This window comes from Carettochelys insculpta, unplaced genomic scaffold (genome assembly GCF_033958435.1).
Source record: "Carettochelys insculpta isolate YL-2023 unplaced genomic scaffold, ASM3395843v1 scaffold_0036, whole genome shotgun sequence".
Classification (NCBI taxonomy): domain Eukaryota; kingdom Metazoa; phylum Chordata; order Testudines; family Carettochelyidae; genus Carettochelys; species Carettochelys insculpta.
Window position 1 is genome coordinate 398,804 of NW_027439073.1, and position 16,367 is coordinate 415,170.

General features: G+C 55.6%; 1 non-coding gene across 1 annotated transcript; it reads right to left on the bottom strand.

Moving 5' to 3' along the window:
- Positions 1 to 10,384: 10,384 nt before the first annotated feature.
- On the bottom strand, positions 10,385 to 10,456 carry TRNAG-UCC (transfer RNA glycine (anticodon UCC)). Its single transcript has one exon. It is a non-coding gene; the product is annotated as a tRNA-Gly (tRNA).
- Between the last annotated feature and the right edge of the window lie 5,911 nt (positions 10,457 to 16,367).

Sequence of the window (16,367 nt, forward strand, 5' to 3'; positions counted from 1 at the left end):
AATGCCGAAGTCCCTCATTACCGCGCTCCTTCTGAAAGAAAGCAGGTAGTGTCCATGAGCCCAAAAAAGGGGAACAGCTGGCTGGGTATTAATTATTCAGTGCTGGGATTTTTCTACTGTAGGGTTGTTAAGAAGCTGGCAAACTGCCATAGCATGGTCTGTACCTTCCCTTGGCATGCAGGCAGGGTAATCCTTTCCCACAGAATTAAAGTGTTTGGTGAGGAAAACCTAGTGACTCCTTTCTGAAAGTGCCACTTTGTCAGGAACCTTCTAGGGGGTCCAGGTAGCTCAGCCGTTTGGTGCTAATAACAACAGGCTGGTGGGTTTAGACCTTGGGTTGGCCACTTGATAGTCCTAGGGAGAGTCCAGCGTTCTCTCTTAGCTGACAACTGTGAGCAGGTGGGAATCCTGGTGGGATGGGTCTCCAGCCTGCTGAGAGGGGTCTCTGGCCACTTCCTTTCAGGTCTGCAGAAATGTTGGAGGTGCCAAGAGCCCAATTTCTGTTTCTCCTTCACATCAGCTTCCTGTGCCAGGAGTACAGAGGGGTGAGGGCAGTGAGGGAATGAGCTGCTCAGAGCTTGTGTTCTCAGCACTGGAAGAAGATCAGGAGGTTCTGCGTTAAAGGGTTTTATGGGAAAACTGTGACGTGAAAAGGGAAAAGCGATGCTGTGATTCAGACTGCTTCTGGGTTTGGTTAAAGACTGCCCTACACAGGAAGGTCCTGGTGCTCCTGTCCCTTGTGACAAGCAGGAAAGTTTTCACCTTTCGAAAAATCCTTTTTCTTTGCTCCCACGCTGCAAACGGTGAATGCACAAGCTCAGCTCGGTGTGCGAGGACTGGCCCAGCCCAGCCAGCCAGCCACGTGGCAGAGGGTGAGAAAAGTGAACTGTAGCATGGCGTGAGGGATGGATGAGTCGGTTCTTGTCACTTCTCCCCTGTGTCATCATTTGGCTGGGAGAAGCATATTGGGCTGGATTGGGAACACATCGTCATAACTGACGGCCTCTGGGTCAGGGGAGGGGAAAGCTCTGAGGTAAGAAACAGAGACAGGGAGCGACAAAGACCATCCCCTCACCGTCAGTGAGAGGTACATCTAATAAAGTAGCAACAGCACTTCTACATCACCCCCCTGGAACAGAGCAGCCCCAGATGAAACTCTGCAACCTCAGCCAGCTTGACTTTCCCTTGCCTCTGCCCTGTTTCTCTCTTCCTTGTGTGCACATGTGCAGGGGTCCAAGCCCACCTCCCTGCTGGGCAGACACTTGTAGCTCCTGGGGACCAGCTGCTTTGTTCTCCCCTTGTCCTGGCCACATTAGAGGAGTAGTGCGTTCCATGGAAGCTGCCCACAAGCTTTGGCACCATTGCTTAGAAAGCCAACACACTCTCCATTGCCCCCAGAAGGGGTCATCTCCACTTTCTACACACCAATTGCGGTGGTAGCAGAAAGGCTGCTTTCTATGCCGTTGGTCTGTCAAACTTCAAACTCTTACTGGAGTAGGAAAACTGTATCCTCAGAAGAACTGGAAAAGTCTGAGCAGCTGCCTAGAGCCGCATCTACACGTGCCGGCTACTTCGAAGTAGCCGCGCCAACTTCGAAATAGCACCCACCACGTCGACACGTGGCGAGCGCTATTTAGAAGTTGAAATCGACATAAAGGCGGCGAGATGTTGAAGTCGCTATCCGCATGAGGAGATGGGAATAGCGCCCTACTTCGAAATTGAACGTCGAAGTAGGGCACTTGTAGCCGATCCGCTTCCTGCAACATCGAAATAGCGGGGTCCTCCATGGCGGCCATCAGCTGAGGGGTTGAGAGACGCTCTCTCCAGCCCCTGCAGGGCTCTATGGTCACCGTGTGCAGCAGCCCTTAGCCCAGGGCTTCTGGCTGCTGCTGCTGCAGCTGGAGATCCATGCTGCATGCACAGGGTCTGCAACCAGTTGTCGGCTGTGTGGATCTTGTGCTGTTTAGTGCGTGTGTGTATGGGAGGGGCCCTTTAAGGGAGCAGCTTGCTGTTGAGTCCGCACTGTGACCCTGTCTGCAGCTGTTCCTGGCACCCTTATTTCAATGTGGGCCGCTTTGGTGTGTAGACGCTCCCCTGCAGCGCCTACTTGGATGTAGTACTGCCCAACGTCAACGTTGAACGTCGACGGCACCAGCCCTGCAGGACGTGTAGACGTTATTCATCGAAATATCAAAACAAAAAGCAGTCAAGTAGCACTTTAAAGACTAGCAAAATAGTTTATTAGGTGAGCTTTCGTGGGACAGACCCACTTCTTCAGACCATAGCGAGACCAGAACAGACTCAATATTTAAGGCACAGAGAACCAAAAACAGTAAGCAAGGAGGACAAATCAGAAAAAGATAATCAAGGTGAGCTGTTACTATTCATCGAAATAGCTTATTTCGGTGTCACTACATCAAAATAAGCTATTTCGATGTAGCATTCACATGTAGACGTAGCTTAGCTGTCCAGATCTCTCTGACTTCCAGAATGAAATTTCTAGGGGAATAACTAAAAACGAAAAGCTGCCCCCAAAAAAAAAAAAAAAAGCAACCCCCAGTGAGGAACTAAACAGATGTTTTGAGAAGGTAGCTAAAGGGAACTTCTTAGAGAATGTGATTGACAAGTCGGAGCAGGAGCCGAACTCCTGGGAATGACAAAATGAGATGCAGCTTACAGTCTCTCAATGAAAGGTCCAGAGTTTAGAAGGAGCTCTACAAAGTATCTACCTACTCATTTCCTTACTGTCCCCTGGATATTTTTACCTCATTCATCTGCCCAATGAAGAGCTGGAGCCAATGAAAAACGTCATGAAGCTACAGAGCACCAAAGCGAGATGGTTGGGGAATGGTTTTCTTTTCTCCTCTTTAGGCAGGTGGGATAGAATTGAAGTGAAGAAAATCCTCTTCCACCCTCCAAGGATAATGGAAATATTCTGTTTTCTCTTCGCTTCTACTAGAGTTGAGGACTGAGAACAGACTTTTCCTGCCTCAGGCTGAAGTGTCAGTGAAAGATCTCAGGAAATTACCATATAGGCAGAGAATATCAGTGGAAGAAGGGAAGTGGATAGCAGGAGGCTCAAACCCTTGACCCTGAAATTGAACCTATTACGTGTTAGCAACTGAACTAGCCCAGCTCTGTTACATAGGTAGCCTGTTCTCCTGGCCTTGAGCAGAACAAGCTAAGTGTTCTCAAGTGCCTGACCCAAGTTGGGTGTTCTGGCCTCCCTGGTGGCGTCACAGTTTTGAACCCCACTCCTGACACGCCGGCATTTTTACCACAATAAAAGCCTCATTCCAACCTCTCCAGTCACATTAGGAAAGTCTGCGCTCAGGCTGTCTCTCAGAGGCCTACTGTCACCCTCTCCCTCATCAACAGGAGGAAATGGGGCATTTCCACACACGCCAGCCATTAGGAGGGGCAGAGCTGGGTGACGCCAACTGCCCATCTCCTCTCGCTGGGCTGTAGAACCCAAGGACTCTCTCCGGCACGCACGGCACCAGTGTCCTGCTGGGGATGAGCCGGCAGCGAGTGGCTCTAACTCCTACCTGGGTGTTTCCAAACCAGCCACCTGCACAGAGGGCCCAGAGCTGTTGGAGATGGGCTGCATGTGACACAGGGGCTCCCTTATTCCCTGCACCTATGCTCAGAGCTGAGAAGTGAGGAGAAAGGCTCGTGGGCCAGCAAAGCCAAAGGCTCCGTTCCAGGGACTGGAGCGCCCGTCAGTTGCTGTGAAGGCAGAGCAAACCCCTCCCTTGCACTGAAGGAGAGAACTGCAGCCAGCTGAGTGTGTGCTGCTGGCAGGGGCTCGGAGGGAAACAGCAGCAGATGTGGAGAGGGCAGCGCTGGGGTAAGTGAAAGCAGAGGAGGGGTGTCCTTCTGGAGGTCTGGCTGTTATCAGAGCTGTTCCATTGATAGGACAAATGAGGGTGACTGCACTAGGTCCTGTGCTTTTGTGGGTCCTGCTGCAGCTGCTGAACCATCCCATGGACATGAGGGATGGGGGTTCCTGGGCCCGAGGGCCAGGGGAAATTGTTACCATTATGCTTCCAGAAAGCAGCAGCCCCAGGAGGCACTGAGCAGGGCTCAGCATGCATAAGGCAGCTCAGCTTTCCTTTTTCCCTCCTGTTGTTCCACTTGCTGAGGCCTGGGGGGGGAGGGGAGGGGTGTGAACACACTTCCATGGTGTGCAGAGACTTGAAGCTCCTGGTGGCCAGACATGTCTGTCTTCCCTCGTCCTGAGCTGATTTGGCCATATTCACGGGGTTCCCTGTTCTGTAAAAGCTGCCCCGATTATGAAGGCGCAGCTAAGGTGATTGCGGTAGAATTTGAACCCACAAGTTTTGGATGATGAGTAGCAGGTAGCAAAATGGGCAGCAGGTTCAAAACTAATAAAAGAAAGTTCTTCTTCACACAGCGCACAGTCAACCAGTGGAACACCTCGCCGGAGGATGCTGTGAAGGCCAGGACTCTAACAGAGTTTAAAAAGAAGTTCTCCCAGAAGATGTCTTCCAAAAACGCTTCTTTCTAAAGATGGCGTCCTCACACAAGAGCAGACAGAAAAGATCTGGCCTTTCAATGAAGAGCATCCCCACAGCCCCGGCTCTTTCAAATCAATGGGCCGGGGATCGAAAAATCCAGCACCAGGAGGACGGCTCCTCTGAAAGAAGGGCCCATGGAATGTCTGCACGTGCATTTTTCCAAAAGACTCTTTTAGAAGAAGGCACTCTTCCCGGTCTGGGAGGGGAAGAGGGCTTCTGAAAGGGGAGACGCATTCTTTCGATTTAATTTTGAAAGACTATATTTTGTGTGCAGATGCTCCATGGAAAGTTTCGAAAGAACCCCAGCGGGGGCGGGGAGTTGGCAACCAAAATAGCGGGAAGAATCTTTTTTTCTGAATTTGGTAAAAACTCAGTATTTCAAGAGCCGCAAAGCATGTGAATACAAGATGGTCCTTACGAAATAACAGCAAACCATAGTTTTGTAACTCTTACTTTAAGAAGAGCACACACGCATTGACTCGTAATGGGATACAGGTTTGCTTCAGGATGTTCACAATTTTTTACATATTCTATTTCCTCGCACTTTCCATGTGTGTGTTTGTACCACTGTCTTCTTCGCTTTCACTCCCCGACCCACTTTAATTAAGCCAATTTAACTTCACGTTTCATTTCAGTTTTCTTGCTTGAAATGCGTGTTGCCATTACCAGCAGGAATGCCGCAAGCTTCCTTTTCCTTGTCAAAATCAAGACTTCGTTAGCAACATGACCAACACCCGGGGGAAGGCGAGAGCCTGATCAGGCTGGCGCTGGGTAAATTGAAGGCAGGGAAAACACAAGGTTGAGGTGCTGCCCTTCCCAGGGAACTGAATAGTGAGTGAACAGTGTAGCTATGGCGACACTGCATTCTGCTTTCAGAAGCAGCATGCAAACGAGTGGGATTGGAATTGCAAATGAGGCATGGATTAACATAGCTCATGCCCTATTTGCATAATCATCACATGGGATCTGCCTTCCAGAAGAGCTGTTTTTAAAAGCCAAACCAGCCGTGCAGAAAGGGGTTCATTTGAAAGGAAACCCCACTTTCGAAAGCACCCCTCTTCCTCCTTTTTCATGTGGATGCAAGACAGTCCTTTCTTCTGAAATAACTTTGCTGCGCAGAAACATCCTTATGCACTTTTGCAGGGTCCAGCAGAATGGGGCACTGACTTTAGGTGGGTCCATAGGAAGCTGGTGTGGTGAGACCACTGACGCACGCTGACTGTATTGTCTCACTTCTGTCTTGCCCTCCAGGTTTTACCCCGGGCCGAATTCTGTGCCACGCTTTCAAACCATTCCAGGCCCAAGGTTCAAAAAGCGTGGGACATTCTGCAGATTTCACTTTGAAAAATATCACAGTATAAACCCTCCGGTTGCAATTATTTTGGTAATTTGAGACAGCAAGTATGTCTGTAACAGCAGAGCTGGGAAAAAATCGTTCAGGAAATGACTTTTGACAGAGAAGATCCTTACTAGACATGTTAATAGAGAACATGAGTAATCCATTCCATTGAATAGTAAGAGAGAAGGAGCCGTGTTAGTCTCTATACTATCAAAACAAAAAAGCAGTCAAGCAGCACTTTATAGACTAACAAAATAGTTTATTAGGTGAGCTTTCGTGGGACAGACCCACTTCTTCAGACCAGAGCCATAACAGAACAGACTCAATATTTAAGGCACAGAGAACCAAAAGAGTAATCAAAGTTGACAAATCAGAAAACAAAATATCAAGGTGAGCAAATCAGAGAGCAGAGGGGTGGGGGGAGGGAGTCAAGAATTAGATTAAGCCAAGTATGCCGAAGAGCCCCTATAATGTCCCAGAAAATTTGCATCCTGGTTCAAACCATGTGTTAATGTGTCGAATTTGAACATAAAAGAGAGTTCAGCAGCTTCTGTTTGTAAAGCAGACTGGAAATTCTTCTTCAATAAAATGCAGACTCTTAGGTCATTAACAGACTGGCCCACTCCATTAAAATGTAGACTAACTGGTTTGTGGATCAGGAATGTTTTGATGTCTGTTTTGTGCCCATTAACTCTTTGTCTGAGAGAGTTTGAAGTCTGTCCAATATACAAAGCATCCGGGCATTGTTGGCACATGATGGCGTATATGATGTTAGTTGAGGCGCATGAGAAAGTGCCCGTGATTCTGTGAATAACCTGGTTAGGTCCAGTGATGGTATCCCCAGAATAGATATGTGTACAAAGCTGGCAGCGGGCTTTGTTGCAAGGAGAAGTCCCAGGACTGGTGTTCCTGCAGTATAGACTGTGGCCATTGGTTAGAATCCTCATACGGTCGGGAGGTTGTCTGTAGGAGGGAACAGGCCTGTCACCTCGGGCCTTCTGGAGTGTGGCATCCTGATTAAGGATAGGATGCAGGTCTTTAATAATTTGTTGCAGTGGTTTGAGTTGCGAGCTGTAGGTGATGACCAATGGTGTTCTGTTCTTGGCTTTTTTGGGCTATGTTCTGCTCTGTCTGCAGGAGCAGCTCCTGCTCCAGACCTGCTGCTGCAGACACACTCAAAAATGTCCCTCTTGCCACGCGCAGATGCTAGTGAGTGACAGGGAGAGTCTCACTCCCAGGCAGACCCAGCTCTGCCCCCACCCCAGTGGTAATTCCCCTCTTCCCCAGCCACCCCCAGTGCTGAATGATGCAACTGCCCTGCCCGGGAGCAGCCTGGGACCCCTCCTGTGGCTTCTCTTTGCTTCCCCCTTAAATGTCCTTATCCTGCTGGGAGCAAAACCCCTGCAGGGACACGAATGGTGCATGTGGGAGGGGGCAGGATCCGCCCAGGCAGGGGCTGCTCCCACAGGCTGTCTCTGTTCTCACCCAGCCCCTGGGCAGGGCCCAGCTACTGGGGTGTGACTGTGCAGCGAGAGGTATGGGCAAGGCAGCTGGGGACAGGTGAGAGGATCTGGCAGGGCACCCAGCCAGGGCCCAGGGTGATGGGCAGCAGTCTGAGGGGACACCTGAGTGGGGCTCAGAGCGGCAGGCACTGGGTGACGGAGTCTGAGGGGATGGCAAACTGGGGTCCAGGGTGTGGGAGGAGCTCAGAGGATGTCTGGCTGGGATGAAGAGCCAGGGGGAGGGACAGCAATCTCTTCCAGTGGCAAGAACCGGTGGCCAACGGCTGCCAGTTGCTCATTTCTCAAAGGGCCCCTTGTGCCCTCACCCACTGAATTCTCCAGCCCAGACCTGTCCAAGGAGTCACCCCCCACCCCTTGGGAGTAAAACTTCCCCATCTCCTCTACCTGGCAGGGTCCTAACACCAGCCCAGCTGGGCAGTCCCAGGAGGGGCTGGCTGGAGTCAGGTGTAGGCTGGTAGCTGGAGGCAGGCTCTGTCACTTAGCTGGTTAAAGCTCTTGTTTTGTAAACTGGGGATCCTGGGTTCAGCTCCCAGGGGTGCCTGGCTTTTGGGGCACCTGCATTCGGCACTGCCAGAAGACAGGACACTGCGACACATGGACCTTTGCTCTGACCCACAAGGGCCATTCCCATGGTATAGATGAGGCTGACAGGCACTGACGGCAGAGCTGCTGACAGGTCAGCATTGCAGGTTGTAACAGTACAACCAATATGGTTGCAACCAATATGGTTTCTCTAGCTGTATTGACAGGCCTAGCACTCGCCTGCAGCCTGAGTAAAGAGCGGCAGCTGTTAACTGTGAAGCTACAAGTCCTATACTCACGTTCCATCTACATTCCAGTACAAAAGTGCCACGTCAGGCTGTTAGAAGAAGACCACATCCTAATGCTGCCCACTGTTAAACAGATCTCAAGATGGGTAAACAAAACTTACCTAACAGCATTTTGCCTGGCAAGTGATGACTTAGCAATAGCTGAGGTCATGGAGCCACCATTCTATGGTGATTGTCTTCACTTTTCTACTCTTTTCTGTTTAATCTCTGCCTGGTTTGTAATGGCTCCCATGTGCTGTATAATTAATGTTGTGAGGGGCAAATCCAAAGGACTGTCACTCTCGTGTGGGTCTTCATAATCACAGTAGACGCTGTAAATGAAGTCCTCAGTTGAAACTACAAAGGGCGTGATCCATAGTCTATGCAGACTGAAGGACGCCTACTACTACTGGTGGGTTATGATTGGTGAGGAAATTCTGTTACAATAGGTTATGATTGGTCAGTAAAATTGTACAAAAATAATTGGTCAAGGTAGAGCTAACCACAACTCAAGTTTCACTACTTAAACTGGGGTCCAAGACGGAAAAAGGAGGCAGAACTGAGTGTCAAGCAGGAAGGAAAGGAAAGATTATCAAGCAGGGAAGGTGGAAGAAGGACCACCTTAAGGAGGACTCACCGCACAAGACCCTGAGTTGCAGCAACTAGCATCCAGAGAGTGACTTTGTCTGTCCCACCAGGGGAAGGCTGCTGCCTTATCAGGACGGGTGAGCATGACAGTGTGTGCTTAGCATGGATTCTGCTATTATGTAAATAAATAGAGAATACAAATATTCCACTGTGAGAGGCTTTTTCAGTGGCACAGCCCCTGCAGGGAATTGCACCCTGAGCCATAAGAATTGGGTAAGGGTGGGAGTTTAAATGAACAGGGTCACACCTTGAGCCCTTTGGATTGGGTAAATGTGTGTGTGTCCCTGAGTGCGGAAGGGATGAGAAATTTGTGTGGGTAACACAGGGTCATAGCCAGTGCACCCAAATGAAAGGGAAATTGTAGGAAGCAGTCCAAGGAAGGAGCAGTGAGAGGTGGGAAGGGAAAGCCCGGAAGTGCCAGGTGTAGGGTCCTTCCTGGACTGGAACCAGAGGGAGGGTGCACCTGAGTTCCCATAAAAGCCACTGATGCCCATGCTGTCTAGTGGGAGGTATACTTTGATCCCTTCTTCTCCAAGGCAGTGTCAAGCCAGGGCCTATGTGCTTCTAATGCCCCTTTCCTCTTCCCACTTGGTAGCCCCCCACCAAAACAAGCCCCCATAGACCAAAAAGATGCTGGTCCTGACCCTCCAAAATTCTTCTCAAACGTATCTGTATTGTTATACACATGCCACTTCTTATTTAATATTCTAGCAGGAAAAATATGGCTATTCACATTGCGGGGGACACCAGTGTTCCACAGAACACAGGCTGGGAAATGTTGGCTTAGAAGTAGCACATAGGATCTTTCTGCGGGCAGAGGGCAATATGCCACCTTTACGATAGACCCAGCCTGGAAAGCAGCACCTGGAAACTTCAAACACACAAGTGATACGGGCGTAGGGGCACCACAGACGGAACCAGCCTCTCCTCAGCTTTTCACAGCTCTCTCACCTGGCTGCTTGATGCAAGATTTGGTGTTCGTATTACAAACCAGTCGTGTTGCATGGAGTCCTGTAATACTGGCCCAGAGATGCAGGTAGCATAAAGGGGAGTGTTGGGATTCCTGGTCTGTTTTTTTTTCTTTTTCTCCACTGGCCTGTGGGCTGGCCCCAGCCAATGGCCTGAGACAGAAGCTGTCTGAGGCCATCAGAGCCTCCTGTTTGGGACTCCTGCCCTGGTCCACTGGTGCTGGGGCGATGGATCTTTATTCTGGGGTCCCCCAGTCCTGGCCTGAAGCAGGGAAAGATAGACTTAAGAGGTGGATGTCAGGATCCTTTTCTGTGGCAAGCTGGGAGTGGGGAGCCCCAGGGCAGCTGTCCGTCTCGTTAACAATCTTTTGGGACTAGAGAGACATAAATGCTGCGATCATTATAGTGAGACTAACAACAAAAAGTCCTGGGGCACCTTATGGATTAACAGTTTTTTGCAGGAGAAACTTCTGCGGACAAAGACCCCGTTGTCACATGCAGGACTAACATTTACAACGTGTTTGAAATTAAAGCAATGCCAGACAAAACACACTGCTGCATTGGCCGGGAATCGAACCCGGGTCAACTGCTTGGAAGGCAGCTATGCTCACCACTATACCACCAATGCTGTTGAGGATGCTTTATCTCTGCCAGTGTCACAGGGTGCAGAGCAATGGTTCCCTCCCACCCCTGCAACGTTGCAGGGTGCAGGTGCCCAGAGGAGCTGGAAAATGCAGGAGGAGGAGCTGCTGCATCCCAAGCTGCGGTGGCATCGGCCCCCTGCTCCCCTCAGCGCAGGGACCTGAGGAGAGATGCTCGCCACCGGCCAGCTCACCTCAGAGGTGCTGGGTTGACGTTGCTCATGCTGAGCCCACAGGGGTTTGCTGCTGCTCAGTCCAACCCTCGGGCTGTGCCAGGAGAAGCCCCCTTTGCCTGGAAGGTGTTTGTCTCTCCCCTTCTGCGGGAGGGTTGGCCCAGGCTGGGAGCCCCAGCTCCAGGCCTCTCCTGAGGCAGTAAAGCTTCTGCCCAAAGAGCAAAGCTTTTCCAAGCAAGGCGGGACAGGGACTGGCCACACGACAGCACCAGGAGATGGGGTACAAGGCCATGGGTCCCCTGGTGCATTGGGTGTGATGTGAGCAGGCGAAATGCTGCGGGGGGAGGGATGGGGTCTGGCCCTTCTCTCTAGTTTAAATTCTGCTGTTTCTAACTTTGAGCGTAAAGCTCAGCCCCACACTGGCCGTCAGCACAGCCCAGGCTGGGTGGCGGAAGACGAGAACTCCCTCAGTGCCACGTGTGCAAAATATGAAACTTGCCCTGTGTTCCCGGCCCATCCCCAGCCTGGCAGAGCCTCGCTCGGCTGCAGGCCCCAGGCATGTGGCTGAAACTGCTGGGAGCTCTTTACTGCTGCTCAGAACGGAGCCGTGGGGCGATTCAGTCACTAAGGCCACAGAGATTCACAGGCGCTAGTTACAGGAGCCCGGCGTCCGTTGGGGTGCAGCCCTGCAGGGGAGGAGAGAGGGCCAGTGTGGGGCGCTGGGTGTGGGCCTGATGACCTGAGAGGTGTGTGCAAAGAGGGTATCTCTGAGCAGTTCCTGGTTCTCTCTGTCAGTTGGCGTAAGGCCTCACACCCAGTCAGCCACTTTCTCACCTGTCACAACATAACCCACCCACCTAACAGGGAGGCAGCCCTGGAGGGGCAGGAGTGAGTGGGGGCTGGGTCAGTGTTACCGGGCAGTTAGAGTCCCACACGCCGGTTCTGGAACTGGGGGTGCTGGTTGTGGGGTCTGCTCCCATGGGCTCTGTGTCACCTGTGGGGGGAGCTCAGACTTCAAGAGTGACAGCAGACGGGGCAGCTGCGGTTCTCAGGCCTTGCGCCGAGGGTGCACTGGGGGCAGCTGACCTCAGGCACAGGCAGCAGGCTGGGGGTGCTCCCCGTGGCGCACTGATGGCGTCACCCCTGTACCAGGGAACATGGGCCGGGTTCATGTCGTCATGGGGAAAGAGTCAGTTCCAGTGTGTTCGTCTCAGGTTCTGTGTCTTCTTGCAATGCGGTTTCCTTTAACCGTGTGTGCGTGTGACTCACCCGTCACTGGGTTCAGGCCGTTCGCTGCCTGTCCAGCAGTGATCCATAGCTGAAGGAAATCTGCCTGGGCTTTTCTGAGGGGTCCTACAAATGCATAGAGGGAAGATGGTTCAGGCCCAGCATATGGTCCCCATTTGGTGATCAAAGACACCGACTGAGACTGTGCTGAACTGAACTGAAGCTTTGGGGCCTCTCAGCTTCTTCGCGCAGTTCTATGGGTTCAGCTTTGACTTGTGTTTCTCCTTCGCTTGTTTATTGGAACTGTCAGGACAACGGCCGTGGGTTACAAAGAGGTGCGTCACGTTGTGAAAAATGAGATGATTTGTTTCTTCATCATAAGCTGTGCTAAAGTGATGGGATGAAATTTGTTCCTTCAATCCCTTGGGGGACATGGCTGTGGGGAGGCTGACCCTGGGCAGGCCCTGCTGCAAACCCTCAGAGACTGGACTCTGGGTCTCCAGGACTTTTCTATGGGAGTTGGGATTGGTTTGTTTTTAAGGCACTGGAGAAGGGCAGTGAAGCGCCCACCCACGGTTATAGGAGGTCTCCTTGGCACCTGGCTCGCAGCAGGGCAGCGTCTCCCCGACACAGCCACTGAAATGGGGAGCTGCAGCTTCCTGAATAAATTTGATTCCCCTTCATTGCCCCACAGCTGCTCCCCTCAGCCAGGCCTGGCACCAGGAGCCTGGAGGATGAAGGAGAGGCCCCTGCTGGCATCCACGGCTCCATCACAGTCACTCCGGGGCAGCTCTTCTCTGTGCTGACAGGATCCATGGCTGCCCTGGCCTCTCCTCTGGCTCTGCCTTGGGGCTGCCCCCACCCCACCACTGCCAGGCCTGGCCAGGGTCTGTAGTGGCCTCTCCCTTCCCAAAGCCCTGGAAGCTGCTCCAGCCTTGTCCTCCCTGCTGTGCTAGGCCCTGTCCATCTCTCTCCTATGCCGCGACTCCTCCCCGCCAGGCTGTGCCCGCGCTGCCCTTCCTGGTCTCCTCCTGCCTCTGGCTCCGCTCTCCACAAGCTCTAGATCCCCAGGGCTCTGGGCCTGGTCCCTTTGCTCTTCTCCCTCCACACCCTGTCTCTGGGCCACATCCCCCAGGCTTCAGCTCTGTGCTGGGGGATGCACAATCTCGCCCTGCCACACGGCCCTATCTACTGCCACTCAGCTCATCTCCTGGAGGTCTCAGCACGGCTTGGCACTGAACACAGCTTCCCCCAAGCCTGCCCCAGACACTTCTGTCCACAGAGGGGAGGGCAAGTGACTCTCAGGGTCTGACTGAGCCAGGCCCAGGCCCAGGCCTTCTTCAGGGAGGGGAGGGACAGTCCCACCCAGAACAGAGCTGGGACTTAGGTTATTTTAAAGACCACCTGTGATGTCCCACAGGTGCAGGACCTGGCAGAGCCACAGGGTGTCAATACCTCATGAACCCAGCACAGGTCATAGGGCCTGAGTGGCACATACCCTGGTACTGAGCAGGGTGAGTGGTAGATTGGTGCAGCCAGCAAGGGCGGCATGTGCCTGCCCTGAAGGACCCCATGGTCAGGGATAGCAGCTGGGTTGCCATGGGCACTGCCAGGAGTGGGCATCCCAGAGACACACGAGCTGGGACTACCTGCTGGGCAGGGGCCACAACTAGGTTCCCACAGGAAGTGCTGAGGCAAGGTGGATGGATCACAGACTTTTTAAAAGAGATGAGGTTACCTGCCTGCCCAGGCTGGGGCGGGGGGGAGGGCACAGCCAGGACGGGACACGCTCCAGGCGGGTGCTGCAGCCGCTCTGCTGAGGCTAGCGGGAGGCACAGCCAGGATGGGACACGCGGTAGGTGGACGCCACAGGCGGCTGTACCAGGGACGGGCACAGCCGGGATGGAACATGCTTCAGAGAGGAGCCCGCAGGCTGCTGCGCTGGGCAGGGGGCACAACCGAGACAGGACACGCTCCAGGTGGGCGTTGCAGCTGCTCTCTTGGGTGGAGTCAGACCCAGGATGGCAGATGCTCCGGGAGGGGCACAGGCTGCCGCGCTGGGCGGGGGCGCGGCCGGCATGGGATACAATCCAGGCGTAGACTGCAGCTGCTGCGCTTGGCTGGGGCAGAGCCGGTAGGGGACACGCTCCAGGTGGGTGCTGCAGCTGCTGTGCTAGATGAGGGCACAGCTGGGATGGGAGACGCTCTAGGGGGGTTCTGCATCTGCTGTGCTGGGTGGGCACCAAGCCAGGATGGGACACGGTTCAGGTGGACATTGCAGCTGCTGCGTCGCACAGAGGCAGAACCTGGATGTGACACACGCCAGGCAGGCACCGCAGGCTGCTGCGCTGGTTGGGGGGCACAGCCGGGACGGGGCACGTGCTGGGCGCGAGCAGAGCCGGGACGGGACACGCTCAAGGCAGATGCTGCAGCTGCTGTGCTGGGGGTGTGGCAAAGCCTGGACAGAACACGCTGCAGACGGGCGCTGCAGCTGCTGTGCTGGGTCGGGCCAGGGCGCAGCTGGGCCGGGACACGCTCCGGGCGGGCGCTGCAGCTACTGTGCTGGGCTGGGGGCAAGGCTAGGAAGGGACACACTCCGGGCGGGCGCTGCAGCTGCGCTGCTGGGGTGGGCCGGAGCACAGCTGGGCCGGGACACGCTCCAGGCGGGCGCTGCAGGTGCTGGGCCGGGCGAGGGCAGAGGCTGGGATGGGACACGCTCCAGACGGGCGCTGCAGGTGCTGGGCTGGGTGGGGGCAGAGTCGGGACGGGACACGCTCCAGGCGGGCGCTGCAGGTGCTGGGCCGGGCGAGGGCAGAGGCTGGGATGGGACACGCTCCAGACGGGCGCTGCAGCTGCTGTGCTGGGCGGGGGCACAGGTGGGACGGGACATGCTCCAGGCGGGCGCTGCAGGTGCTGGGCTGGGTGGGGGCACAGGTGGGACGGGATGCGCTCCAGGCGGGCGCTGCAGGTGCTGGGCCGGGCGAGGGCACAGGTGGGACGGGATGCGCTCCAGGCGGGCGCTGCAGGTGCTGGGCCGGGCGAGGGCACAGCTGGGACGGGACATGCTCCAGATGGGCGCTGCAGCTGCTGTGCTGAGCGGGGGCACAGGTGGGACGGGATGCGCTCCAGGCGGGCGCTGCAGGTGCTGGGCCGGGCGAGGGCAGAGGCTGGGATGGGACACGCTCCAGATGGGCGCTGCAGGTGCTGGGCCAGGCGGGGGCAGAGTCGGGATGGGACACGCTCCAGGCGGGCGCTGCAGGTGCTGGGCCAGGCGGGGGCAGAGTCGGGATGGGACACGCTCCAGACGGGCGCTGCAGCTGCTGGGCCGGGCGAGGGCACAACCGGGATGGGACAGGCTCCAGGCGGGCACTGCAGGTGCTGGGCCGGGCGGGGGCAGAGTCGGGACGGGATGCGCTCCAGATGGGCGCTGCAGCTGCTGGGCCGGGCGGGGACACAGACAAGACAAGACACATTTGAGGCGGATGCTGCAGCTGCTGGGCTGAACGGGGCAGAGCCAGGATGGGACACGCACCTGGCCGGCGCCGCAGGCGGCAGTGTTTGGCGGACGTTGGGGGCACAGCCCAGAAGTGACACATTCGAGGCAGGCACCTCAGCTGCTGGGCTGGGCAGGGGCACAACCGGGACGGGACAGGCTCCAGATGGGCACTGCAGGTGCTGGGCCGGGCGACGGCACAGGCGGGACGGGACACGCTCCAGGTGGGCGCTGCAGGTGCCGGGCCGGGCGACGGCACAGGCAGGACGGGACACGCTCCAGGTGGGCGCTGCAGGTGCTGGGCCGGGCGAGGGCACGGCCGGGACGGGACACGCTCCAGACGGGCCCTGCAGCTCTTGCGCTGGCTGGGGGCAGAACCAAGATGGTACACAGTGCAGGCGGGCGCTGCAGCTGCTGTGCTGGACAAGGGTACAGCAGGGTTGGGACAGGCTCCCGGCAGGGGCTGCAGGCTGCAGTGCTTGGCAGGCACATAACCGAGACAAGGCACATTCGAGGCGGGTGCTGCAGCTGCTGTAGTTGCTGTGCTGAACAGGAAGCACAGTCACAATGGGAGACGGTCCCGGTCAGAGCCTCAGGCTACTGTGCCGTAAGGGGCACAGCTGGGATGGGACACGCTCCAGGCAGACGCTGCAGGTGCTGGGCTGGGCGAGGGCACGGCCGGGACGGGACACGCTCCAGGCGGGCGCTGCAGGTGCTGAGCCGGGCGAGGGCACGGCCGGGCCGGGAGACGCTCCAGGCGGGCGCTGCAGGTGCTGGGCCGGGCGAGGGCACGGCCGGGCCGGGAGACGCTCCAGGCGGGCGCTGCAGGTGCCGGGCCGGGCGAGGTCACGGCCGGGTCGGGACACGCTCCAGGCGGGCGCTGCAGGTGCCGGGCCGGGCGAGGGCACAGGCGGGTCGGGACACGCTCCGGGCGGGCGCTGCAGGTGCCGGGCCGGGCTGGGAGACGCTCCAGGCGGGCGCTGCAGGTGCCGGGCCGGGCGAGGG